The sequence below is a fragment of the Falco biarmicus genome, chromosome 20, assembly GCF_023638135.1.
Source record: "Falco biarmicus isolate bFalBia1 chromosome 20, bFalBia1.pri, whole genome shotgun sequence".
NCBI classification, from domain to species: Eukaryota; Metazoa; Chordata; class Aves; order Falconiformes; family Falconidae; genus Falco; species Falco biarmicus.
Window position 1 is genome coordinate 4,542,773 of NC_079307.1, and position 27,730 is coordinate 4,570,502.

Consider the following 27,730-nt stretch of genomic DNA (forward strand, 5'->3'; position numbering starts at 1 on the left):
TGGAAATTTAAAATTCCCCAAAACACAAAGAGAGATGATTTCCTTCCTAAATTTCCTCTGAAAAATAACTGGCATTTCTCAAGCAGCTCGAGCAGTAATTGCGCTTACATCAGTGACAGTAATTGCATTGCATCTGCTGCTGAGAGTTACCCAAGAGGTGAAACCATAAAGATGCAGCTGCCCTTTTGCTGGAAGAAGCCTCAGTGATGGCTCCTGCTGCATGACTTGACCCCGCTGCCAGCACCAAGGGCGGCTCCACGAGCGGAGGCAGCTGCAGCCGCTGCCCCAGCGTGGCTGGGACTGCTGCACCTTGCAGCTCCTGGGTCCTCTTCCTCCCTCTCCCTGCCACGTGCAGAGGGTCTGCTGGCCCGCTGCTGGGCTCCCACCCACAGGAAAGAAAGCCCAGCTGGGGAATGAACAGGCACGCGTGTTTGCATGGAGGTGGCTGCTCCCTCTTTCTGAGCCTGCCGTCCTTCCCAGGGGTGCCCAGGACTCAGGGTGGCAGGGGTCAGGTGTGTGGCAAATGGCAATTTCTGAGGGCTCCTGTCACTGTGGTTCATGTTCCGGAGTAGCATTGGCAGAGTGAGGCCAGATTCATCATCATGGATTCATCATCCATTCCATCGATACGGAGGGATGTGGCTCCCAGCAGGACCAGGACAGGTCCCCCAGGATGGCCAGGCCAGGGCAAGGGGAAGGTGAGCAGTGCAGGGGTAAAAGGGGACTGGGAGGGCGAGAGGGGTGAGCTCGGGGATGTCTTCAGAAGGTCAGCTCAGCCATGATGCATTCAGGACAGGACACATTCATTTGGCAGTGGGATGGCAAAAAAGTGATGTAGCCTTTGCAAAGCATCCTCAGCTTTTCAAAGAGCCAGAGCTGCAGGAACGTTTTGTCCTTCTAGGACTGATTTTGAGTGACCAGCCCTGTTACAGGGAAGGGCTTGTTCTGTGGTTGCACAGCTGATTTTGCTCTTGGCTGGTACTGGAACAGCATCTTGTTGTCCGTGTCCCCATGGTAGGGTGCAGCTGAAGACCTTTCTAAGCAGTGCCTACCTGGAAGTCATGTCCTGAGGGGAAACTTCGAAACTTGTCTAAAAACAGCTGTGATGAAAAAGGAGAAGAGCTTATGGTACACAGAGATAATGCTCAGCATCCCTACATTTCTTAGGAGGAGATAAATGAAAAATCGAGATTTTTCCACAGGTCCAGAAATATCAGCAATCCTGTCTGGGGTAACGAAGTGAGGAGCAGGCGCAGCTTTCTGCACAGCTTGCGCCCCAGCCGCGTCTCCCTCGTTAACCAGGGCTGTTCCATGCGGCATGTGCAGGGCCCTGACAGACATCTAGCGGCATCGGGCTACAACTACAAGCACATGTGGCTGGGGAGGGGGTGCCTGGGGGGTGGCGGGGCGTTGTGGTAAGGACATGGTTCTGCTCTCCAAATAAATAACACACTGCAGTCACAGGGAAATACAAGCCCCTGTCCCTTGCGCTGGCATCCGTCTTGTAGAAGAAGAAAGGGAGCGATCTGTGATCTAGCAGCGGCATTTCTTGGAGATTTAGGCTGAGCACAAGGGAATCGCTGCCGACGGCTCACCCTACGCGACCCCATCCCACTGCCACTAATACTCCGCTGCTTGGTGGGGAAGGGGAGGCTGCGGGGGGCAGCCCCTGCCATCGGAGACGGCGCGTGCTGGGGGGATCTGCACGTGCCCACATCTTGGCTGGGAGCATGAGAAAATGCCTCCAAGGGGGTGTCAGACACAGTTACAGTGAAACGTGATATTTATAACAAAGTGTGGGGGAAGGTGTCACATCACATTATGCTGATGCTCCGGCGCCAGAGATGCAGGGACAATGCTGCGGAGTGGGATGTGGTGAGGGCCAGCAGGCAGCAAGATGGGTTTCTCTGCAAATATTGGTTCTTTGCTGGGGTGCTGGCAGCTGGCAGCATGGCACACTGAGGCAGGGTTCTCCTGGAGGCAGGGGGGAAAGGCAAGCCTCCGATGGGTGCTGGCATCAGCTGGTGGTGTCACTTGGCACTTGCATTCCTGTGCCTGGCCCTGCTTTGCTTTCCAAGGGACAGCAGAGCTAGGGTCTACGGTGGTAAAATGGGGGAAATAAAATCCAGCTATCTCAGATGTCCTTAAACACTGCTCTGCTTTTTCTTTTCTGGATGGACATGTTCCATTTGCTTTTGTGTCAGTGTGAGGACATTGGCCCAGGAGCCCAACCTTGCTGATAGACCTTCCCTTACCAAGCTGGCACTAAATGCTGTAATCTTTTGAATGAACAGTTCTTTAGAGAAAGCTAGGCTGTGTCACTGCAAGCATCTGGGATTGCACAACTCCCTCCCTAAAGAACGAGTCTCGGAAAGCACCAAGCTCTTTTGAGCTGCTGCAATGAATGGGCCAAGACACAGCAAGCTGAAGCCAAGGGCCAGGTCTCAGAGCTGCAGTTTCCCCGTGCAGCGGGAGGAGGTCTGGATTCCCATGTGGAAATACCCTCACGCGTTGTAACAAGAGCACTGGGAGCTCCTACACATACACACAAGCATATTTCTGTGCATTCAGCTCCTGCTCCTTCCCCCTGCTCTGGCAACGGTACAGTAAAACATGGATGCAATATAGCACAGCAATTGCAGCCTTCACCGGCCTCTTGGGGCTAATTGCCTGGGAATAGCTTTTGCCAGCTGCCGTTTCTCCCTCACTGTGAACACGTGAGCACCTCTTGAGAGAGCAGCCAGCACACGGGCAGACAGAGCTGGAGCCTGCTGCTTCTTCCCCTCTCCCCAGTGAAGGTATTTGGTGCAGTTCTGGTGGCTGGTAAACCCTCTCCCCACGGTGGCGAATGGAGCCCAGTCCCCACATGTCCAGGCTCAGGGGAGCATGCGGGTGGGCTTTGCACACCCTGCAGTGGGCTGGGAGCCCTTCCTTCCCTCTCTGCCCTGCCTTGTAGCTCTCGGTGACTTGCGCAACAGAGGAGGCAGCCATGCCACCCTGCAGACCTTCATGGACCAGTTCAGCCTCTGCCCACTCCAGCTAGCCCTGCTGTTCTCCCTGCTTCTCCCCCCACGCAGACAGCCCTGCCATCTCCTGTCTGGGGATCCAGCTGCCCGGTGCCTCAGGGACTGATGTTCTTTCCCAGGGTGGTTTGAGGCCAGTTTGAGCATCGCAGCTCTGTCTGGAAGTGGAGACCTTATCACTAATGGCATGTTGGTGCCAGCTTTTATTCTTGTGGGAGTGCCGCGCTGACTGCTCTCACTCGGGTGCAAGTGTGGACACAGGTGACCTTGGCCCCTTTGCCTGCCCTTACGAGGCTGCTTCCAAGCGCCTGCAGCGCTGAAGCCGCAGTCCCTGAGTGGAGATGGCAGCAGCGGCTGCGGGGAGGGAGGCCGGCTCTCCCGAGTGCCTGCAGGGGAGTGTTCCCTGCGGAAGGCACCGGCTCCTGCCCCTTTGCCAAGCGGGCTTGCACGGGAGAAAGCAGCTATGAATTTTCCTAGGGAAAGGAGCACTCTTGACCCCAGCCCTAGCCCAGGCCAGCCCTGAACTCCGGCGGGCTCCTCTTGCCGGCTGCTGTGCGTGGTGCTCATCAGCAGGTGGATGTGAGAAGCCCTCGCTGGGCTACAGCTCAGGCCTGGGCGCATTCCCTTGGGGCATGGAGATCTCCACGTGAGGAAGAGCCAGGATAACAGGGGCAGGAGCACAGGCTGGCATGCAGTCCCAGCAGGGTGAAGGGCTGGAGCAGCTGGACAGGCATGGCCCACTTTTTCCACTGCTGTAGGGGCTGCTGGTAGATCTTGGCTGCTTCTGGGAGGAAAAGGCTAGTGGAGGTGCTGGAAGGGTGCAGGTCACCAGGTAAGAGTATTCAGGTTGTAGACTGTGTCTTTGTGGGATAGGGGTGTGCTGGGTGCGTACGTGTGGTACTACATGCATCTATGTGGTCTGTGTAACACACACCTATTAGTTTCTTTCACGCAGCTGTGTTGCATGCCTACTGCGACACAGGCCAGCACATGCGCTGTCACAGATGCTTGAGCGTGACTATGCGGGGAAATACATTTGCACAGGCTACACCTTTTCTGTGCTATGTTTGCAGTGGGATCGGAGAGGGACACAATAGCTGTATGAGCACAGAAAAGGGCTGGCTGCCTGCTCACCACCTCCATGCATGGGTGATACACGTAAGCATTGTCCCTTGGACATATTTATGCTGATGTCTGAACGCAGACGTCATGTCCACGTGGTGTGAGAGGCTGAGGAGGGCTGGCATGTGTGTGGCTGTAAGGCATTGCATCTCTCTGCATCCTGGTCGGCAGATGAGTTTTTCTGCAGATCTCTAATATGTCACGTGTGAGTCAGTGTTTGCACAAAACCTAAGCATTTGGTTAGGATGTCCCTGACGATGTGTGTGGGTTATCCTGCTGTATGTGCCTAACACGTGCTTGTTTTGTAAGGCACGTTCTGCAGCCTGCGTGCTCCCGTGTGTCTGTTCGCTGTCGGCCCAGCCCTGCCTGCGGTCCTGCCGGCTGTGCGCCCGCAGCAATGGCACAGTGCTGCAATGCAGCCAGCCCTCTGATGTGGCTACTGTTCCTCTTACTACACAGGCAGTTTAAAGGAGGTCGTCCTTGTCCAGCTAGAGCTGGTGACTAAGGCAGCCTGGCATTTACCCAGGATTTATTTGGACACTCTAGAGCCAGCTGCACACTTTTTTTTGTTTGTTTTTGTTTTGTTTTTTGTCTGACTTCATGCCCTTTTGGTGATTGCTTATAACCCCAGCACAGAGAAGGGACCACTCCTCTGCTCTCAGGGGAAGGAGAGTCGTGCAGCATCCATCAGATGCAGACAGGCCAAAAGGGAAGCAAGCAAGAGAGAAAAAAAAAAGCAACCCTCATGCATTAGCTGTCCTGGAAATAGCATGTTCTTTGTACAGTTCCCCCTTTGACTTTTTATGGAAAGATTTATTCTCTCCTTTCTCATGGCAGCAGTTTGCAGTGTTCCTGCAAGTTTGGACCAGCCCAAATTAACTGTGCATCCTCAGTGTCTGATTAGCTCTACTTGCTGTGTTTTTATTGACCTATGCAAGAGAAAAACTAGGTCAAGCCAGGCTGATGAGGCTAGATCTGGCTCTGTAATATAAATCAGTACAAACGAGGCCATCCATTCACTGAGCCATCAAATCACGCTCTGGGGTGGGTCGCCTCCAAAGTGTCCAGGGGACATAATTAGGAACTTTCCCAAGCTGTCAATCAGAAGTGAAGCGTGGTTTGGAGGTAGAGGGTGGGTAGACTTTTTTTAGAAGCTTTTTTTGTGTCTGTGGTGAGGGGCATTTTATCAGCAAGTGGGTGAAGCACAGGCACCGGGATGGCTGCAAATAGAAATAGCCCCTGCCTGCCTGAGACTCCCGTGCAAAGTCTCTCCACAGAGAAGGGATGGAGGCAGCTAAAAAGCCTGCAGGTCTGAGAAGAGTTTTTTCTACAGAAGCAGGAGAGGACAGAATCTTTTACCCAGCCTCCTTGCTAGAAGACCTTATTGATGGCTTTTGTCATGCACAGCCAAAGGCTATACAGCCAGCCTCTGGTATGGAGAAGCTGTTGAGACTGTCTGCTCCTGGCAGTTCTGAATCTCTAACGTTGCCTCTCCTGGTTCGGTTGCATCAGAGTAGGAATCAGCCTGTGACCCAATCTGCTGCTGCTGAGTTAGCAGCCCTGCTCTGGGGAGAAAGGAGGCGGCAAAGTCTGTGACAGGCTGCTTTCAGATGCATTCAAAAAAACCCTCCATCACCCTGGAAAAGCTCTTTACAGGGAGACTTAGGTGTCTGGTGCTGGAAGTTTCCAGGACAGGAAGCAGGGAGCAGCCTCAGCTGGTCTCATCTTGGGTGTGCGATGTGCCGGGAGTGCGATGTCACACAGCATTATCTTCACTTTCAGTGGGGCGGAGGTGGCTGGCAGTCGCCACGAGAGCTCAGGGCTCACAAAGCCACGCTGCAAGGAGGGGCAACGGAGCAACACGGCAAAGCAGAGGGGGGCGAACCCCAAACAGGTTGTGCTGGTGTAGCACGGGGCTGGAAGAGGGGGTGCTGGGAAGAGGGTGGAGGAGGCTGGAGTGCTGTAAGCACAAAGGGCACGGCAGGCTCTCCCCGCTCATCACCATCAGCCGGAGGGCTGTCAGCCAGCCACTGCTGCATTGGCCTCTGCTTTGTGGAGCAGCAGCCTGTGCGGGAGGGAAGCTCAGGTCAGCGTCACATTGGGCTGCCAAGAGCCACACATAACGATGGCCAGGCGGCGGGGTGGCTGGGGGGAAGCATCCCTGAAGAAGGTCACCTGGGTGCGGAAGCCAATTGGGATCTGCTTTTTGAAGAAGCAAGTGGTTTGGGCAGAGCCATGCAGGGTGAAATCAGCCGTGATAACAGATCAGGATGTTTTCAGTGCACGGGGGGAGGCAGAGCACTCAGCGTCTTCCAGAGTCTTTGGGGATCTTGTGCAGATGTCAGGCCACAAATGCCTCATTCACCCCTGAGAATATCTGCAGTCCCTTCCCACTTTGGGGGATCTGAGGGGATCTTGTGTGTTGCAGTGGGGCAGGAGCACCTTCAGTGGGAGTGTCAAGATGCTGCTGGTGGCAGAAACTCACTTGTTATTAACAGGAACAATCCACCAGCTTTCGTACAGCTACATGCCCAGCTCTGTACGGCCCGTGTCAAACGTCCAGTAATTGGTTTTCCTCTGGGGAAAATTTGGTCAGCAAAACAAGAGGAATATCAGCTTTTATGGAGAGAGACAGAGCTGATGAGACCCGGCTGTTAAAAGCCTGCTGGAGATGCAAGGTATCCTCCACAACCCAAATGTCTACTCAGCTGAGTCAGCTTCCAAGGAGATGCTTCCCATCCCCTTCTGCAAGATGCTGCCTTCGCTGGGTGAAGCCAGCGGCTGATGGGAATGCGGGCTGCTGCTGCGCTCACGGGGCCGGAGCCGGCATGGGCATCTCTCTGCCCATGCAGCCCCCAGACCTGCCTCTCCAGGCTGAGCTCAGCAGCAACCCGATGTGAGTGATGGCCCTGGCTTCCCGGATGCATTTACATTCCCTTTGCATGCTGCTGTTGCCTTCCCTTCTTTATGGCTGTGATTTACTGACGTCACAGGCACAGCATCACGGAATTGAATTTACGGGAGGCTGAATTTATGATTAGAGAAATGAACCCTTCACCACTTCATGCTGCTCCCCCCTCCTGTACACACATGCACGCAGGCGCACGCACCTCGCTCGGCTCCGCAGCTCCGCAGTACAGTGGCAGAGGGGGAAGAGAGGCCACGGAAGACCCTAGTTCATGGAGGGTATCTGCTCCCCTGGCTGCAGGCAGAAACGAAAGCATCAGGGAAAGGGTTCAACAGAGGTCTGGACATCCAAAGTTCCTGGGCTCTGCCCATAGATCTACAAGCTGGCACTGCAGCCACCCTTGTAAGCTGGGCTCCTGGGTTTTGCATGTATGTCTGGGTGGAGGTGTGGGTTGCACCCACCAGGCAGGGCTCCTGACTGCTTTGTTCCATGTTAACAGTCCTATTAACAACGAGGTGTTCCTACTTTTGGGTCATTTCCGAAGCGTTCCCAGCAGGCATTTCTCAGCCTTGCCATCTCCTGTCCTTCCTCTCCAAATCTTGCCCTCTCTCCAGTTGGATTTCTGGGTAAACTGCAAGATCATTAAGCCAAACAAAGAAGGAAGGGGATCAGAAATGAGAGTTTACCAGTCATAAGCCAAAGTCATAACAGGGCGCAGCTCCGTGCAGCTTGAAGCATGGCTTACTTTGTGTCTGGGTGTGTTGGAATAACTCCATCCTCGGGAGCTAATTTAGGACGTCCTCTGCTCCCTGCCTGGGGAGGAAAAGGCTTCTGTGCAGAAGGCACTTGTCTGTGACAGATCTCTTGTAAACAGCATAATGGCTTGATGTCAGACAGGCTGAAGACATCTTTATCAGGTACTTTGCCAAAGCCCCCAGGGGGAAGCTGTAGGACAGACCTTGGTCAGCAGAGATTTTTCAGGCACAGACTGGCTGAGATTCAGTCGGGCTGCATGGAGCCCTCAGTAACCCAAAGGCTTGGGTAGACCGCTGGCTAGCAAGAAAAAAAGAGGTCTGCCTTCTGCCACGCTGCACTGCAGACCCCGCTGTCTCTCAGCAGAGGAGCTTTGCTGAAATGTTCTAGGCAGAGATGCTGAAGAAAAGATTATATAAAAAATGGTGCAGGTTAGAAGAGCAGGATGGATAGAGGATATCCTGCTCCCAGGGAAGGTCAAAGCCTTTTTTTTTTTTTCCAAAATGAAAATCGTGATGGTTTTCATCAGTCATCAAAACCCATTTTTGTCTGAGTTTAAGTCACAATGATTCATGTAGGCCTTTTCATGTTTTTCGTTTTTTGTTTTTTCCCCCCCCTACTTCCGTATGTGTATTAATTGCCTTTCCCCAAAATCTTGGTTTAAAAACTGGAAGAAAAACATTGCTATGTTTCTTTTTCTCTGGGATTTTTATTGAGGTCTTGGCTTTTTCAGGAACAATTTGGGGTTTTGTTGTTTGTAGGAAACTGAAAGCAGAACTGTTTTAGTGGGCATCGGTGTTTCTCTGGTGACGTGCTTGTTTCTTTCCAGCCTCTGAAAACCGACATCCCTGTGCCTGCTGCCAGTCCATGCATTCCTTCATCCATCTACCTATTCCCATCTCTCCCTGTATACCAGATTACCTTCTGGTTACGCTGAAACATACCAAGCTGTGGAAATCATGCTTAAGGTGGAGAAATTGCAGAAGCAGAAGGAGCCTTTACAGCAAACAGTCTATTTATTGGTATTTTATTATGCTGTTTAGCAGGACCCTGGTGCCTGTAATAAAGCATTAAGGAAGTGTAGCAGCACATTCTCATTGATCCCATTCAGTACTGTGATATTAGTGTGAGGGCCAGTGACAAAGAAAAGAATTAATTTTGTTCCCCTCCCCTGTGCTGAATTGCTGATGGCAAAATGCCCTCTAAGCCTGAAGATTAGTTGGCTGTACTGTGACCCCCAACTGAACGATCACAAACCACGTGCAAAAAGGGAAAGGCAAGCTTTTTTATTTTTTTGGTTTTAATCTACAGAACTACACAGCAAGGGATCTGGAGAAATCCATAATGACTCAGGAATGCTCAGATCTATTGATCTGTTTCGTGACTGAAGATGGAAATGGTCTGGGATGGTCTTTGAAGAGCAGGCAGGGAAAGGGATGAGCTGGAAGTTTCTCTGTGCGACGGAAGTATTCGCAGCTTTATCTGCTCTGGGTTTTCTAGTTGCAAGACACAGCAGCTAGTCTGGATTGCAGCACAGGGAACGAACCACTTCAGCTCTCTGGTCTGTAATCTCCTGGCTGGTATGCTTCCCTCTGTCCCTGCCGGTGACTCCACCGCCACACATGTCAGTACGGAGGGGGAGATGCCAGCCCATCAGTAACAGACTGCAGTGAAGATGCTACACTTAGCCCTGACGGGAGACATCCCCTACCTTCAAGGGTTTATACCATTGTCGCGAATGAGTGAATTAGTGTCACTACGGAACTGGTGAGAACAGTAGCAAAATGGTGACACAGTCCCCCCGCATGCCAGTGGCAGGATGGCCACAGACTCTGCCTGGTGACCAAACGACAAGCCAGAGACCCCAAACGCTGCCCGCTGAGCAAGTGAAGACCCCTCATTTCTTCTTGGTCCTTCCCAGATTCTCAGTGGTGAGGCCATGGCCAGGCTGGGGCAGCCTGCTGCCCTTGGCCCCACTGAGAGCCCCATGCCCCGGGCAGGATGCGTGCCTTGGAGCTCTGCAAGGAAAGCAGCTGTGCCGCCAGTGCCAGGAGCTGGGAGCCTCTCCTCTGGGCTCTTTAACGCTCCCTGTGCTGCCAGAGCCCTGAGGATGGGGCTTTCTCCTGCTTTATTCCTCCGGAGAGGTCTCAGCATGGCCCACCAGTGCTGCTGGATTTCATCACCAGGAGATGAATCACAGCTCCTGTGCACCCATTCTGCGTCTGCACAGCCCTTGCCCCCGCGCGGGTGGCTCTGCCTCAGCCTGCTCCAGATTAAAATGTGCAAACGCTGCGTTAGCCAAATGGCCTTTCCAGAGGGAGGAGGTGGCTGGTTGTTTGAGGAGGGATTTAGCTCTATTATCACCTGGACAGCTGGTGTTCCGGACCCAGCATGGCTAAATATTGCAGTCAGGCAGAGCAGCTGGGAATACAGCACACGGAGAGCCCTCTCCTCTGCCAGAGCTCAGTGCACCATTTCAGCGGAACTCACACCGCTGCCTCTGCTGCGCAGTGGAGCCCTGCTGCTGCTCACCAGCAGAGGAATGACCCCTCAGGTCTGCTTTCTAACCCTGCTCTTCTACCAAATTCCTACGTGGGCTCTTCATCTTCTGATGCGCCTTTCTCTCCGCCCTGTGAGAGTAATAATAACAGTAGCCCTTAGGATCACTGGAAGGGGATGAATCATTAGCTCCAGTAATGTTCCCAAGGGCCTAAAACTCTCATTTTGTGCATCGTGGGGTTCACATCAGCATGAATGTGTTTCCTCCTATTTTAGCAGTCTCCGCACTCCCCCATTGTGATGCTGGGGACAATTAGTAGCTGTAATCTTCTAAGCGTTGTGTAAGGAGGGGAAGAATCCGGTAATACCTGGGTAGGATTTTGTGTGGATTAATTAGCTACCATTTGCATAGCTCTTTGAAGCTTCAAACCTATTCAAGTGCGAAGTATTATTATTAAATAGTGATCCATTAGTTCTAATCATTGGCTACGGCCTCTCCATAGCCTCTCTGGTGCCATTTCCTATAGCATCATATATTTGTCTTTGCTGTTCCAAATACATTTATTAAGGAGATGTGCCAGCAAAAGAGTCCATTTGCAGTTTAGGTTTAAGTGTGGTTTTGGTAATTATACTCACGATGGCTGGGTTATGGCTGTGCTTAGCAGTGACAAGTGTACTAAAACCTGTCCCTCCCTGGCTCTGGGTGGCTGCTCTGGGCAGCTGAGTACCAGGTGTGCTAAACACAAAGCTCTCATAAGCAGGCTGTGCGTGTCCTTCACAGCGGCAATACGATGCCTTAAGCCCCTTTTCCAGTTTGGCAACCGGAATTTTATCTGGCACCGCAAGCGGGAAAGAAATGTGTTAGCTCAGAGCTTGGTGGGAGCCCTAAAACACCCGGCTCAGACGTGGGACGTGTCCGCCTGGTTGCCACATTTCGGCTGGGCTGCGGTAGGTGTTTGAGTCCTGCCCTGAATCGCTCTTCTCTGCCTGTAGGGCTACTATGGCTGTTGTTGGTGCATGGCAGCCGCGCACATCTGTGGGATCAGGACCTTGCTGCAAGGACATCGCCTCTGTGCCATCCTGCTCCTCCTGGGCTGTGCTGTAAGAGACGCCTCTCTGCCAGCGGAGCTCCAAAGGGCAGGGCTACTGCTAGCAGTGCTCTTCCAGCTTGCATCCCTCCCGGGGCTGTTGGCTTGCCTGTTTCCAGCACCATCGTCTTCATGCGGGCTGGCCTGTCCTGTCCCCTCGCTGACCAGCTACGCCGGGCACCAGGGTCACAGCCCAGGGGGCAGGCAGCTGCACGACACTGCTGCCAGCCCCAGCATCACCTCACAGGACCCTTCCATCAAGAAGCTCTGTGGCATGTGGCACATGGCAGCTGTTGGCTTCCCAGGCGTGTGACCCGTGTGCTGCACAGCACCCGCGCTGTGACAGATCCCTGGGGGCTGCAGGAGCCTCCCCGCTTCTCCCCCCGGTCCTGCACAACGCTGGGGTGAGCCACACCAGGGCCGGGGTGAGGCTCCCTGCCAGCCCAGCCCAGCTGTTGAACACCTGAGGACCGCGTGCATTTCTGAGTTTACCCCTGGTACTTACCAATGGGAAGAGATCGGAGCCTCTGGCACTGACACGTATATGCGGGTGCATATTTCTATCTGGAATTGAGGTTTTATTCTTGTAAACATTGTATTTATTATTAAAAAAAAATACAGGCTGCCGAATTCATATTGCACACAAAAGCCATAAACCTCCCACTAAAGAGCCAGAAAAATGCTACGAGGAGAACAAAGCAGGCATATATCACTGTATTTGGCCAATCTTAAACCCAGTCACGGCATTGCAAATAAAATACACAGTGTTCCTTTCACCACAAATGTATTCTCAATCAGGAAAAAAATACTTATAATTCGAGATCTGATACACTCTAAATCAAGATGTGACATATTCAGGAATCAAAAAGATAAAAAATCTGGGCAATATCTAAATCATTCAGGTCTCCAAATGCTAGTTCTTCAACTGATGTTTAGGGGAGAAGCTTTGGGAACAAGACAGGATTATAAAGTCGGGTAAGTAATATGGAATGCCTCGAATTCTGAGACTGAACCCCAGCTTTCCCGAATTCCCCTATCACACCGGTGAAGGTAGTCACTATTGCTCATCGCTTTTGAACAGTTTTAAGCTGTTCTCGACACATAAAATTTTATCTTTATGGGATGATTTAATTCTCGCTCTACTTGATGCAGGCTGAAAATGTCAATGATGGGTGTAAGCCAAGAATTTAATGTCTGAGGTCCTGACTTCTGGGTTATCAGTCCTTTTACCTCTTATTATTGCAGGTTAGTATATAGATTGGGCTATGGTTTCCAATGTGGAGCACAGGAAAGGTTTCCTGACAAAATGACCATTTCCCAACAAAAAGAAGGTTTATCCTGAACATCAAAACTTAATCTGATGGTACCTCCTTTTCTCATATATGCAACCCACCTGGCTTTTTTAATCTGCTGGTTTAAAACTGTGTTCTGCAAGTCTAGGTGGTGCTTGGGCTGCTTTTGAAGGACCTACAAAAGTGATTAGGGAAAGCAAAGTCCACTATTACCAGGCTTAAATTTGCTACACTGGATGCACACTTCTACTGGTAAATTTGTAGGCATGTGCAAACGGAAGGTGAAAGCTGCGTAGACACTGAAGTCACTATGGTGGTGACTGCTTCTCTGTAGAGGTCTTGGCAGTGTGTAAAATAGCACAGACCTGTCTGGCTTGGGGAATTTAAGCCCCATCTGAATATACAGATGAACATCATGACAGAACCTGGACCTCTTTGCCAGAACCTCTTAATGGTGCTGCAATGCAGAACTGTTCGTGCTTGAATGTCTCTGATACTGTTTCAGAGATACTTAAAGCGAGCTTAACTTGATCTTGATCCCTTAATTAACACCATTTGGGTCATTTCCAAACCAGTGCTCCAAAATACCTGACTCTTGAGTTTGAAGAGAGCTATGATGCAACCTTTGATCCGCTTTCCTGATAAGGCTTATGAGATGGGTTTTAATGTGATAATACTTCCTCTCGATGCTGAGGAGGCTAAATTTACAAGCAAGAGAATCTGTGCATTTGGGTGGTGATCCCTTCAAATCACATTTGTGTGTTGGTCTGTGGTGGGCATTGTAAACACTACACAGATGTTCTGATGGCTCTACCAGCATGGTGGATCTAACTGTGAATGTGGCTGCACTTTATCATATTGGGATTTTTTGCCTAAATTGCAGCCGGGACCTCACGGTGTGGGGTGCTGTATGGGCACCCAGAGGTGCCTTGGGGAACCTCAGGGAGGGAGGGAGGCAGGCAGATGTGCAGGAAGGAGTTATTCCCCCGGTTGTACAGCTGCAGGCTCTGAGGCACAGCAGGATCACAGGCTCTGCCCAGTCCTGCTGTCCAGTGCTTTGCTCCTTTTCCACGCTGGCAGCCCTGCAGGGCCCGGTAGGTTTCCTTGTCCCAGTCAGGTGAGGGATTAGGTCTTCAAGCACCACCGGGCTCTGCTCGCTCACACCCACCGTCTGTGTGGTCCTTTGGCCTTTGTTTCTTCACGTGGATTAGCGCCCACCTGTAACGCGTCTGGGAACACCTCCCTCGCAGGTTCATCTGTGCTTCTGGTCGCAGGGTCGTTTATTAAACACAGCTGGGAATGAGGCTGCACCTTCTCTCCTTGGTCTTGGAGACCCTGCCCGCACACATGTGGTTTCAGTACAGATACTGAGTGCTGAGAAGCTCTTTCCTTATTTGAGGAGAAGGTGTAAAACTCTGCAGGATAAACACACCTCCATCAGTGAGGGAGAATGACTTCACTTCTGGCTCACAATCATTGCTTATGTGAGCTTTAATCATTCTGCTCTTTGTACTAAGCGAGGCCCTTATGATCAATCAGAACTTTGAAGTTTTGTTATAAAAATGTAAATGCAATGCATTTCTAAATGAAGCTTTTCTTCTGCCTTGCGCGCCTCTCCATTCTTCCACAGGCGTTCGCAGAAAGCACAGCGGTGCTGATAACAGCATGATCGCTTTGCTGGCCCATTTCAGCACCGAGATGCGCGCTTGCCTCCTTCCTCCCGCTCTCTTCACTGCCTCCACTCTTCCACTTATGAAAAGAGAAAAGAGGAGCAGAGTTTTCCCCCTGCACATCTCCAGACATTCTGATCCGGTTGGGAGACAAAATGTTCTTCTGATTACAGCTCTAAAAATAAAGATGGAGCTTGTAGGGAAAATGTTGTGCTGCTGGTTGCTCCTTTTTAAAAAGTTAAGGCTGACTCCCCAGGGAAGCAAGGTGTACGCAACCTGCTGTCTGCCTGCGTGTGGGTTTGCTGTGCTCCACTGATAACTTCTGCTGTCTTTCTGCCTCTTTCCTCTGACTCTCACACAGAGAGATGTCTCTGAGGTATGAAGTTCCCATAAGTTTCAGAAAATCCCGTCTGTCCATGCACGCTGGTCTTGTTCCAGTATCTGAGAACGTAGCAAAATAAACCAGCATCTCAAACTAGTTCTTCATAAGCCTGGCCCTGGTGATGCACAGCTACCAACCACCTGGGCACAGCCCTCAGAGAAGCACTTCCCAAGGGTTTTGGCTGGGATCCGATCATAGAAAGGAGTAGTGCTGGTGGATCTGTGATGGCTAGGTGGAAGGTGGGGAAGGAAAGTCTAGTGCTTAATTTCAAGCTGTTTTATCAAATTCCACTTTCACTGCCACTCTTAGCAACTTCCTGGGAAGCAGAGCCAGCCAAGTCTGGCAGACATCTGGGAAAAAGACAGCTCTCTCATGCCCTAAACACTTGTTCTGGGCATGTGGGTGGGTTTTTGGTTTCCAGTGCACGCAGAGTTTTGCTGGTGATTTGGTGAAACCTCTCAGTGTCCCTAAGTCCCTGCTTCTCTAGTGATCGCTGCAGATGCCTCCATCAGGGCATCAGTGTGCTGCCATTCAGCTCTGCGGAACAAGGGAAAGCTCACTGGGACACCCGCAAGGCTGCGGAAAGGCCAGTCTTGGGAGCAAGGGTCACACATCTGGGATATGGCCAGCTGGCATGGGATCCAGGTCTCTGATTGTTCCCCGAAGGCTTGGGAGAAGCATATGGAAGGAGACATAATTTTAGAAGCAGGTGGATAAAGATGGCCTTGCTCTCTGCAATCGCCGGATTTTTCTTTTTTTTTCTTTATTTTAAATATCTGGGTGAAGGCTTTGCTTGTATGCTCCATGGACTCCCTAGGCCATGGACGTGCTGTGCTCAACTGGCAAACTGAGCTGAGGAAGCCCTGTGGGAGGCTGAGAATCAGAGCTGCTGGCCCGATGTGAGCATCTGTAACAGGCGGAGCCAGCACCCCAGCACACAGCACCCCGCTTGCCACTTCATGTCCTGCAAGGAGAGGAGACCTGCAGCCCCTGGGGGCTGAGGCAGTGGGGCTCAGGCGGGAGGAGGTGGTACTCAACAGCTGGAGGAATCCCTCCTGGTACCCGCTGTTGTGAAGCGACACGAGCACACTCGTGCGCCAGCCTGAAGAGCTGGCTCCAGCTATTTTCACCTGCCCACTTGCGCTCTCACACAGTGACGATGCAGGCAGCCCGTTCCTTTTTGCAATCCCCTTTCCTCTCTCCAGCCAAACCGGAGTGCCTTCAAAGAGCCAAGAGTGATTGCAGTTGTTGCGGGAACCCAGAGGCAAGGGGAAGAGCAATGCCAATTTCTTTTCTCCGGTTTTCCCTTGCTATAGCACTTTTCCAAGGAGCTAATGTGATTTTGAGCAGCCACTTGGCTCCGTGAACGGCGGGAGCCCAGAGCAAGGTCCAGCCTTTTTGTAATGCACTCGGCATCCCTCTCCCATTGCCGAGAGCGGCAGGCTGCCTCACCTGTCCACGAGACAGTTAGGGAGACTAATTGCACCCGTAGAAGTGCTGACGGGGCAAACCTCTGTCCCCTCACTTGTAATTGGTATTGACGTGGTGCTCCCCGGCCCCGGGGTGCTCCAGAGCCAAACAGAGGTTACAGGGTTTCAATCTGGGAAGTTTGCTTAGTAAAGACTTTCTTGAATAGCAAGGGGGATACCACCTTTTGTAGAAATGCACACAGATATTTGTTACGCATTGCATTTGCTCTTTACTACAGTCAAACTTGGCAGCATTTTTTAGCCCAGCTCCCTTTACTCTGTCATTCTCTGCCACTCCGGTTCTTAATCAGTTTGAACTATTGGCTGATTTCAGCAGATCCCTGCAGAAGTTGTGATGGGTTTTGCTAGCCGGGAGAATGAGACTGAAATTACTTCCCCAGCTAAAGGAAGAGCTGTGGTGTGAGCATAGTAATAGGCACCAGAGAATCCACACCGGCCGTGTCCAGGCTGATTGCTCAGCCATGAGAAATCTCGGTCAGAACTTGTGACTCATTTGTTACAGGAAATCTGTGTGGCACGGAGCCTCAGAAAACAACCACAGCTCTGTTAGCTGCGCATCTCAGAGGAGTACTTCTTCTTTGCCAACGGGATATCTTAAATCTCAGCTCATGTTTTTAAACCCGAGCTCCCAGCACCATGTTGAAAATGGTATTTAGACAGGCTCCCAAGTCACTGACCACTTGGAAAAAAATCTGTTTTGATCTTGTATGCCAAATCCAGCAGTGCCTTTTCTTCCTGAGCAAGGAGCTTTGCTTTATTCTGAGCATCTCTGCAGGGCTGGCAGGTCAGCAGATACGCCAGGAGGTGTTTTGCCAGGTCCCACATCAGCTTAGATCTGTGCTGGCTTTCAAGCTGCAGTCCGTGGATTCCAGGCAACCCGCTGACTATTTCTGATTGTTCGGTGAAAACAAACTCATTGCCAGTGGACTTAAATTTGCTGTACTTGGACTTGTATTTCCAGGAGAAAATTCTAAGGATTCAGCAAACAGGGGGCAGGGTGGTATGTGTGTGTGATAAAAAAAGAAAAGTGCTCTTCCAGGCTGATCCATTTTGTTACCTGGGTGAGATATTAAGTTTTAGAGTGGGTTGTGATTTTAGTTTGGATCCAGTGTAGATCTGTTCCTCTTAATGTCTACAGATAATAAACTCCAGGCTGGAGAGAGTCTCTAGATGCTAGTTGGTAGATTGTACAAATTGATAGCACGGCATCCTTTCTCTGAAAGAGTATTTTACTGAGTATTAGATTTATGCTATTTACTACTTTATAGATAAAACAGTCACTATGTTCTAAACCAGAATGTAGTTAGAATGGGGAATGGACCGGTTTAGTGGTTTCTGAATTTGATTGCTTAGAGGGCAGTTTACTTCTAGATTGGAGAGATTGTGTTCTAAATTATAGAGCTACTGCTTTTATGAATTGAGCAGGGTATGGATTAAGCAGGTGAGGGGGCTGTCTGTGTTGACTAGTGGCTTCAGATGTTTCAGGATGAGTGGCTGAGGTCAATTCAAGTTCATTACACTGCAAGGAGTTTATGATTTCTTTGTTATGGAGGTTCAATATGAATTGATTTTAAAATAAACTTTTTTTGACCAATTTAATACATTCACTTTATTGTTCAGGATTTGATGTTATTTTCCATGTGATCAGCATAAAACATTTCCCTTGCTGCCCCTATCACTCTGAATGTTATTTAGACCTTGCGGCTCTTCTCTCCAAAGCTTGATCAAAAGATGGGCACGAGCTGAAGCTCATTTTAGGCTTGGGTCTAGATGCCAGTTTTGCAGCTGTAGTTCAGGAATTCAGCCAGTACAACACAGTGTCAGAAAGACACTTTTTGCTCAAGCCAATATTTTCCCAGGTATTTTTGTTAGAATTAAGGAATTTCAAATCTTTTCAGAGAGTATTAATAAACGGAAAATTTCAAACGCACAGTCATTGTTTGCATTGCGGTGCGATTTCGATAATAATCGCAGCTGTTCCCTAGGGATGCCTGAGAATCAGCTTGGCATAGGGGGATCTTTCCCACTCATCCAAGCAAGGAATCCTCATCCACTTTGGAAATCAAAATGCTTTATTAAGTAGGTCCTTGCACCAGGGAACCTATGGGCTTGTAGTTCCAAAGGACGAGCGTTTGCATGGCTGCTTCAGTGTCTAACGGACTCATGCTGCAGCTTTCCCTTAAGCACAGACAGTGCCAGGAACAGTCTCTTCCCTCAGCCCTAAGCTGCAGAAATCTGTCAGAACTTCACTCTCACACACTATCTTGTCTCCTGTAAACAGGGTGAAACTGGACAGGGGTTTCAGGAATTCTGTAGGATAAACAGCAAACCAGTAGAAACACAGACAGCAGGTTTGTTTGATGGAAAATCAGGTGAAAGTGATGATGAGCAGCCTCAAGCCTCACTTGGGCATGCAGCTAGTTCAGTTAATTGGCACAATAAAGTTTGCTCCTCAGACATCTCCTTGGGAAAATATTTTCTTTCATATTTGAGTATCAATTTCTTCAGTCTGCTAAAAATCATCTAAAGATCTACCTTCCACGTGAGACCTATGCATGGCATTGGAGTGAGCTGTTATGGCTGTGAACAAACCAGGGTTCAGGCACCCCTTACCCAGCTGTTTCTGTTAGGGCCATCATGCCTCAATCATCACCATCAGCTGGGGGCACCGCCTTTGCAGAAGAAGTATTTATTGAGCAGCACAGCCCCTTCCCAGGTTTCTGTATTGTAAGTGCAGTGCTGCTTCTTGTCTGGTGCCTTGTTAGAGCTTTTAGCTTATTTTTAGCTTTTTTGTGCCTCACTGTGACTGTAGGTACAAGGTGATTTTCTGATCTGCTCTAAGCTGCCTCCCTCAACCTTGGAGCTGCATTGATAAGGTAGGAAAACTTTCTGCTACTTCTGTTTCTCCATCTCCTATACCTTCCTCCAGCCTGGAGAGCTAGGGGAGGTAGTGGAAAAATGCAGCAGATCTGTCAGTGAGATAAGTGCGTTTTAAAGAGCAGTGATATCTGTCAATGAGGCAGCAGCTGCACAGTAATTCATTTCCATCTCTGTCTCCTCATCTGCCCCAGAAATGTCGACACAGCATTTTTATCTCTCGGGTTGTTTCTTGAGGTTTTCTTTTTATTATTATTATTGCTTTCAGTGCATTTAGGGGCTATATCTAGGAAGGGACAAAGGAAATCAGAGAGAGCTCTGCTGTCTCTGGAACTCAGACCCACCCCCCTCCCTGGACTTTCCCTCCTCAGCATGCAGCGGTGGGTGAGTGGCAGTTTACCAGGGCTGTGCCTCAGGGGGTCTTGCATCGCTAGAGTACCAAGGTGAACAGCTAAACACTGATCCAAAAATGCCCATCTGTGGTTGGCTTTGCGTTTATAGCCCGTCCCTCTGCTGCTCCCTCCCCAGCCCTCAGTGGGGTCGGCTGGACCGCAGGGTGCTGCGTGTGTCCCGGGGCACGGCTCGGGATGCTTCGGGGAGGTGCAGGCAGCAGCCAGGCTGCTCGCAGGAAGGGCTGCACAAGGTGGGGAATAAGTCAGTGGGTTTTGTTGGATGCAAAATATGGAAGGGGAGTTCTGGTGCTTGCTCTGGGCCACTCTGCTTCGCACTGTTGCATTCCTAATGCTTTCCCCAAATCCCAGTGTGGTGCCTTTTTGCACCTGTTGGCCTGTAAGTGTGCCTGTGCCGGAGATCTCCATCAGCACCTTGTGCCCCCTGAGCTGCCCAGCTCCCACCGCGCTTGTACAGGGCACTAGCAGAGGAGCTTAGACCATGCCCCAGGGCCCGGTGCAAACCCACGTCACACTCAGGCAGGAACGTTTTCCTAGAAATGGGAACGTTGTTTCCATGCAAGGCCATCTGCAGCCACATTCTGCAAAATATTAGTAAAGGGACCCTTTTAGTAGGCCAACACGAGCTGGCAGGTAGCCCTTTGCACCTCCAGACGCCTGCATGTGTCGGAGCAGACGCAGGTTTGCCGCTGTCAGGTGCGGAGCTGCTGCCCACTGGCTCTGTGGTATGTCTGCTCCCGGGGCTGCAGGGGAGCTTGCAGTGCCTCGTGCTCTGCACACCCTGGGCTGTGCTGGTCGAAGGAGAGATCGGTACAGTTATTGACAAACTGCTTTTACAAAGAAAGAGGGAGAAACTGAGCGATTCTCATGCTGAGGATGGTGAGATGCTGGCCCAGGCTGCCCAGAGCAGCTGGGGATGCCCCGTCCATGGAAGGCCAGGCTGGATGGGGCTGGGAGCAACCTGGGCTGGTGGGACGGGTCCCTGCCCCTGGCAGGGGGGTGGGACTGGGTGGTCTTTAAGGTCCCTTCCAACCCAAACCATGCTGTGATATGATTCTATGAAACTGCAGCACACAACTAACGCAGGCAACGGTGACGAGAAGCAGCAGGCTGAACGCCTGGGGAGCGGCATGCTCTGAGCTGCCTGCCCTCCTCTGCTGGTGCTCCTGGCCAACACTGAAGGTTCATTGTTTCGCATCTTTGCCAAAGATTATTTAAAAAGCCTTTTTTGCTGGCCTAGATAGGCTATGGCGGGGGGGGGGGGGGGGGGGGCGGGAATAACCTCTGAGTCTACCTGTATTTTGGAAATTCACTTGGTGTTGCTGCTTTCACTTGAAAGGCTTTTCTTTAAGCACCTGTCCTGTGCTACTGTGTGCAGTCAGTCATCGTGGTGCTGCTCTCTGTAATGCAAACAACATCTATCATGTGACAGAGGAAGTTACTGGAACACTTTTTTACCTCTTTCCAATCATTTGTAATACACAGTAATAGCCGCGATGCTGATGAATATGCTGAAGGCTCTAAGTGTAAGCATTGTAGGTTTACTCAGTGTTCTGCTGGGATGATTAAAAATGTTTGTTGCTCTAAGTTAGGAATGTGTTGCTTGTAATGGCTTCTGTTGTTTCAGGTGGGGTGGGGGGAGAGGACATTAGAGGACCAAATGATTAACTGGTGTAAGTCAGGATAGCTTCTCTGGAGCTGCAATACGCACATTTGGGCTTCAAAGTCTGTTGTTTCAGTGGAACTAGGCTGATTTATGCTAGCTGAAGATGCGTTTCTAAAACTGTTTAAAGCTTAGCATTCCTCTCTCAGCATCCTTGTGAGATAAGGATTTACTGCAGCTGTTTGAAAAATGCAAATTTTTTTCAGGAAATATGTTTTTTCATAAAAATGCTTCTTCAGTGAGTGAAAATATTTCATGAGCATCTTTAAGGTTTTGATGGGAGATAGAATCCCAGAAAGCAAAACATTTTGAGCTTTATTTTTTTGAACACTGTGTTTGCTCATGGTCTCAATTATTTACATTTTCTTTATGATAAAAACTGTGATAGATGGAAATGGGCAAGCTTCTCACGCACACAAAAAGTAGTATTTTGGGGGAGCCTCTTTTCAGTGAAAGAATTGCACTGTATTGTATTGTTCCAGCCAGCCCTGTAAGTGACAAGCTTAAGCTTAAAAATAAGAAAATCCTGGGTTCAAATTTTATTTGGCAGGTTTCTTTTTTCTTTTATCAGCTTCTGCAAAGCAGTCCATGCTTCCCCTCCAAGTTTAAAAAGCAGAATCAATGCCCAAGAAGGGTCAACCAGCTTACCATTCATTACATGTATGCGTTTCTAACTGACATTGCAATTCTTGTTTCTCATTTTTCATGTCAACTGTTTCTCGGAAAAACAATAAAAGAAAGAAAGAAAAGCAGAAAAAGACAAAGAGACAGACAGATTTACCCAAGTCATCAAGTGAAATGAGAGCTGACAGGTTCTCTAATGTTACATGCCCAGAACAAAAAGGATTCCTCACTCTGCTCCTCTGTAAATGTTTGAGAATCCTTTGTGTGTAACTGTGCTATTCACTGGGAATCTTGGCTCCAGGATTCCCCAGTAATTCCTTCAGAAATGCACCCAAGATGCTCCTTGGCCTTGCAAGAATTATTCAGCAGATCAAAGCAAGCAGCAATGAATTGTTTGGATCTTTTCCTATCTTTGTAGCTGAATGTGCCCAAGTTCCCTCAAGCACATCAATTATTTTTGCCTAAGTTTCTTTCCTTCTTGCATGGCAAGAATAGCATGGCAACTTTGAGGCAGAATGGGCAGGATTCAAAACTTCAGGAAAAATCCCTGTTGGGGAGAAACTCCTCCGCTGATTCAAGTAGGCTAAGCACCTGCCACCATAATGAAGGTTTAATTCAAAATTTTCCCAAGTTTCAATATGCTTGCAAATGCATTTCAAGGTCATAACCATCTCCGCTCAGTCAGGCATGTATAGTTCAAAGCTTAAAATCCAGGGGCAAAATCTTGGTTTGTGGTTCGCACTCCAGATGGGGATGGTTTTCCTGGTGATGACATTGCAGAGGATGTCTGAGGCTGATGGGGATGGCACTTCAGCCCTGCGGCAACATGTTTAAGGGGAGTTTGCAAAGCAAGGTCAAAATGTAGCAGGAGAGCCACGGAGGTCCTGGCTTGTCTCCTTGCTGTAGTGCCAGCTCTGCTTTCATTGACAAAGCTTCTACAGATACGTAGGCTGAAATCTCCCAATGAAAAGCTCATTGATAAGATGCAGAGATTGGGTCTGGATCTGTTCCAGAGATGGTTCTGGAACTGCTTGATCAGAGCAAGTGTCTGGGAAGACTTGGTCACAAAAACTTCAACCCTCGCAAAGGGCAGACAGACATTTTTTGCATATCATCGTGAAGGCTGTTTTGAGCCAAAGCTGATTTATCTGGAGAGGCTAGAGGGGGAAAAAACTTGACAAAGTCGTTCCAGTGTGGGCTGATTTCTGTAACTGATGTGGTAGTGTGGTAGGTCCTTCTGCATTTCTTTCAGCCTCATCTACCCCAGTTGACTTCCATCTGGGAGCTCAAGTGGTCAGGGGCTGAGGGGGCACAAAGACAAAGAGCCCCCATAGTCTTTTCTGCCCCTTCCCCTTGACACACAGCAGACTGCCAGCCTAGAGAAACTCCAGCACTTTCCTGTCCCCATGGGATAAATCCATCACTCCCACAACAGACCTGACTTTTTTGCTAGAAAGCAAGCCGAAACCTCTTTTCTTCCCTTTCCGTCAGTTCCTCCTCAGTCTCCTGTGTGACAATATTCCCTCCAGTCCTTACGTGGTGCATCTGGAGAATCCCACTGCGAGCAGCGCTGGCGGGGGGCTCGGAGCCTGCCTGTCATGGGGGAAGGGAGGCAAGAAATGAATTCAAGTCCCCAGTGGTGGCTTGCTGGGGGAGTGGGGGCTGGAGGGAAACATTGCTCCTGAGAGCTGATTACTCTTTGTTTCTGCCCTGAAAGAGCAAGCTCATTCAAAGAAAACCCTTCTTAACTCTTGTAACCTAAACGTGAAGTAGAGTTGCTGGGCTGAGCAGGTTTTGAAGGCAATGCTGAACTGGGATATTGTCAGCTGCTTTGGGGAGGAATGGAGAATGGGGACATGTTTTGCAGTGCCGATTGATGGAGAGAGCTTTGCATCTTCTAGTTGGCTGAGGGAAGACCAAAAGTGAATTTGGCTGCTACTTGTACGGTGCTGAATGAAGCCCCTGTGCAGGACTTGTGGTCCTGGTCTGCAGGGGCAGGAAGAATCTGGACCATCAGTCTTCCTACTTTTCTCCCACCTTTAACTTGCCTTGCTCACATGCTTGGGGACTGATTGGTCACTAGCAATGAGGTCAGGGAGGAATATGCTCCACCCTGAACAGGAGCTGCTGGAGGGTTTTCTTCTGTAACACAAGGCACAGCCCTGCCCGGTGATCATATGCTGTGTTTCATGTAATGTGTTCCTTAAGGCATGGATAAAACCCTTAATTTCTCCTTCTTGGTTTATTCTTTGTAACACATTCAACTCTTAGTGGTTCTGTGCATGCAGAAGAGGTGTATAGCCATAGAAATACGGGGCTGGTGGGACTCAGGGGTCATCTAATCCATCCCCTTATCCTCTGTACAACTGACTGTATTGCACCAACCCTGACAGATGTTCTTAAAATCCTCCTCCAACAAGGAGTCAGTGCACTGAGCAGTCTGTACCGGTGCTTGCTTATCCTCAGCATTAAAAAGTTTATCTTAACAAGAAACCTAGATCTACCTTTTTTCTATTTCCTCCTCTGCAGATTCTCCCTCTTTTCCCCTGTCGTGTCTCGAGTGGCCTGAAGGATAATTGCTTGCTTCCCTTTCAGAACAACCCTTTCCGTGACCAGGAGTCTGTTATGTCCCCAGTTCAGAAAACTCTGACCTGGGCTGAGCAAGCCAATTCCACTTGGCTGTTCTCTGAGGCTTCTATTTTCTAAGCACCCCCCACCAGCCTCCTCAAGCTCAATGTGCAAGTTGTTGATACGGAGCCTGATGCGAGCTTCTGTCCACCAGAATTTGACTAAGTAATTTACTTCCCACTCCTCCCTGGGGTGGGATGGTGAAAACTGCAAATAGTTACAGCCCTGTGCTAAAAGTCATGGTAGCCCATTCCTGTGCCACGGAGCCACCATCCCAGCTGTGTTTCCCTGCACTGCAGAGCAGCTGGCTTTGGTAGGGGAATGGACCAGCCTTTTCCCCATCTGGCTTTTGACACAAAATGTGTTTCCCAGTTTGACTCCATCTGTGGGGGTGGGATCTGCTCACCCAGCCTGGCCAGCTCACAGCTTTCTGAAGCTGGCACCTGCAGGACCAGTGCAATGTAGTCTCCTTACCAGTAAAAGCTTGACTGGAGGTCATGGAAAGCAGTAGCATCCCTCTTCTCAGGACGCTCTGGGTCGGGTCCTCTGCCTTGATCTTTCCCCAAGTTTTTCTCCATTGAGATATAATCCCTATCACCACTGACAGCTACGGCTTTCCATATTAGCTGAAAAAATATGCAGAAATAAACCACTCATGTATCTCCTTCTCTTAGACTAGCATGACTTTCCTGTCATGTTTTCTGTTTTCTCCTAGTACTCGATGTTTGCAAGTCTCTTTGCTTTAAGCCATGTCGGCTACAGGCCCAGAACATGCAATAGCTACAATTTTCTTTCACACTCTCCCTCTCTCTTTGCTCAGCTTGAGTGTTTAATTTGCTCCAGACTCTGCTTGAACAATTTTTGGAGAGTACAGTTTATATTTGTGTATGCAAATAAGTGGAGCAAATATGCTAAGGAGCTCCAAAGATAGATCGGTACACTTAAGTACGTGCCAGCCCACAGCAAAATCAGCCCAGGCCATTCTGATCTCAATTAACCCTTCTGCAGCTTAGAGCCTGGCAAGTAGGCAGTGCTGGGGGATGTTCTCCCAGTTCCTGCATCGCTACAACAGATGAACATCAGTGGCACTGTTCTGCACCATGAGCCCATCAACAGGGCACAGCCCTTTGCCTATGGTGACACATAGTTATGTGTTCAAATATCAGTTGTCTTTCATGTCCTTTTATTGTTGAACAAGCAGTTCCAGGAGCTGCAGAAGTAACAGCGCCAACTTGCCTTCAGACTTGTGATTTATGTTGGAGTCTCCAGTGTCTAATAAAATGTGCGCTTCTGAAGCTTTGTGCATGGTCAGAGAGTTCATAAAACCACTCTTCCCTGTGGATGCTCTGATAGCTAATAGCAGCTGAGCGTAGTTGTTGCTTTTTCTTTAGGGGCAGGGCAAGAATTTGACCTTTCTCTTCTAATTCCTGCCAGTGATTATAAACCCTGCAAAAATTAATTTCCCTTAAACTGGTGGAACTGTGAAATCGGTTGGAAATTGGTTCAAACATCTCCTGAAGAATGCTAGCTTTCCTAATTTGGTTTTCCTCCCTGTAGGAGGGGAAAGGAGAGATCATTGTCATTCGCTGGGCTTGCCTACGCTGAGGGATTGACAGGAATAGCTATTGCAGAATAAGCTGTTCAGCCAGAAGCCTTCCAGAGTAGTTGCCTGCACGGACACACTCTTGTGGAACATAAGTGACTTTACTGTAGCGTAATTACTTCACTTTGGAAGGATGCTAATTACTTTGGAGTGGTTTTTTATTCTGGAATAAAAACCTGCTGTCATAATGTCCTTTGGGAGTCCTGATGGAATAGCTGCTCCAGCAGTCTCTAATCCCGATGCTTTCCCCTGGCAGACGAGGGGCGCAGCCTGTGGTGACAGCTGACTGTTCTGGGGCTGAACCCGCACAACATTTGAGGAAAAGGGATCTAAGCAGATTTCTGTGATGCTTATGATGCAGGACTTATTTAACCTAAGAGTATGTGGAAGGCTGTATAGCTTTTCATTACCATTTTTTAGCTTAGTTTCTTAAAGAAATGAGGCTTAGATAATTGGTGCCTGTATACATGATTCCCATCACTCCTGCGCCATTAGCTCATTCCAGCCGCATTTAGCAGAGGACAGGAGGTTTCAAGTGTTAAGATTCCTACAAGTTTTGTGGCTGAGAGAGATCCTACGGCATCTGCACTGAGGGAGAGGCTGGCTGCAGCATCCCACAGTCCGGATCAAACCTCAGAGCACCTGCATCCCACGATGGCCAAACCTTTTCCCCATGGGAAGGCAAGCTTTCTGCAGGAGGCTAACACCTTCCCGAATGGCAAAGCCCATCAACACCAGATCCACAGGACTGATTCCTGGTGTTCATAAAGACTTCTGTTCTTGGTGTTAGGTTGTTTAAATCTTCAGCTACTCCTTAAAGCGTCACAAACTGTTCTCTGGAATGCTGAAATGTATCCAGCTCTGGGGAGGAAGAAGTGTCGCTCGTTTTCTATTTTCTGTCCTTTCTATTTTGCTGTCCCAGCCTGACTCACAACCCAGGCTCACTCGTGAGAGCCAGAACATTTTTCTTTGCAGTCCTCCCACTTCGGATTGTTTTTTTTTTGTGTATCTGCAGAAGGGGAATTCTGCAGCAAACCTCCCTAAATGGAGTCAGATGGCATCTCAGGGTGGTGTAGTGGTTTTGCAAATGTATTTCTGCGCTTGCAGCCAAAAGCAATCTCACTAGAAGGCCTTGCTAGACAGTGTAATCTAAATCTGTCCCCCTCAGGTCTGCACAGCTGCCATGTGGAATGAAGGGCAGGGGGAAGTATTGTTTGCAGGTCCCTGCTTCCCATCGCCAAAACAAACATTTTGGTTGAGATTAATTTTGCTGTCGCCACTGCACTGAGAAAGGCAGCACCTATGACTAGGTCTGATCTGTTCATCTCTGTTCTCTCAGTCAATGAAGAGAAAGAGGAACAGAGGAGGTAGGTCCTCCTGCCTGATGTTAGGAGTCTGCTCTGGGACGTGGATGGGACATGTTGCTCCTTAGAAGTACCTACTTCTCGTTAACTGCCCGAGGAGTCCGTCTGGGTGCTGTGCCCAAATGAAAACCTTCTCCTGGTTGATGTTTACATTTAGACAAGTAGATCCCTCTTTCTGCAGCCTGTCCCCCAGTGTGGTGTGATGATGCAACAGTGAGTAACAACCATCAAAATGCAACTTATTTGAGGTAGAAGCTGCTGGTAATCAACTGAAAAAAGAGACATGCTCCAGGGAAACCCAGGACTGGGAAGAGAAATTTTAGAACATTAAAAA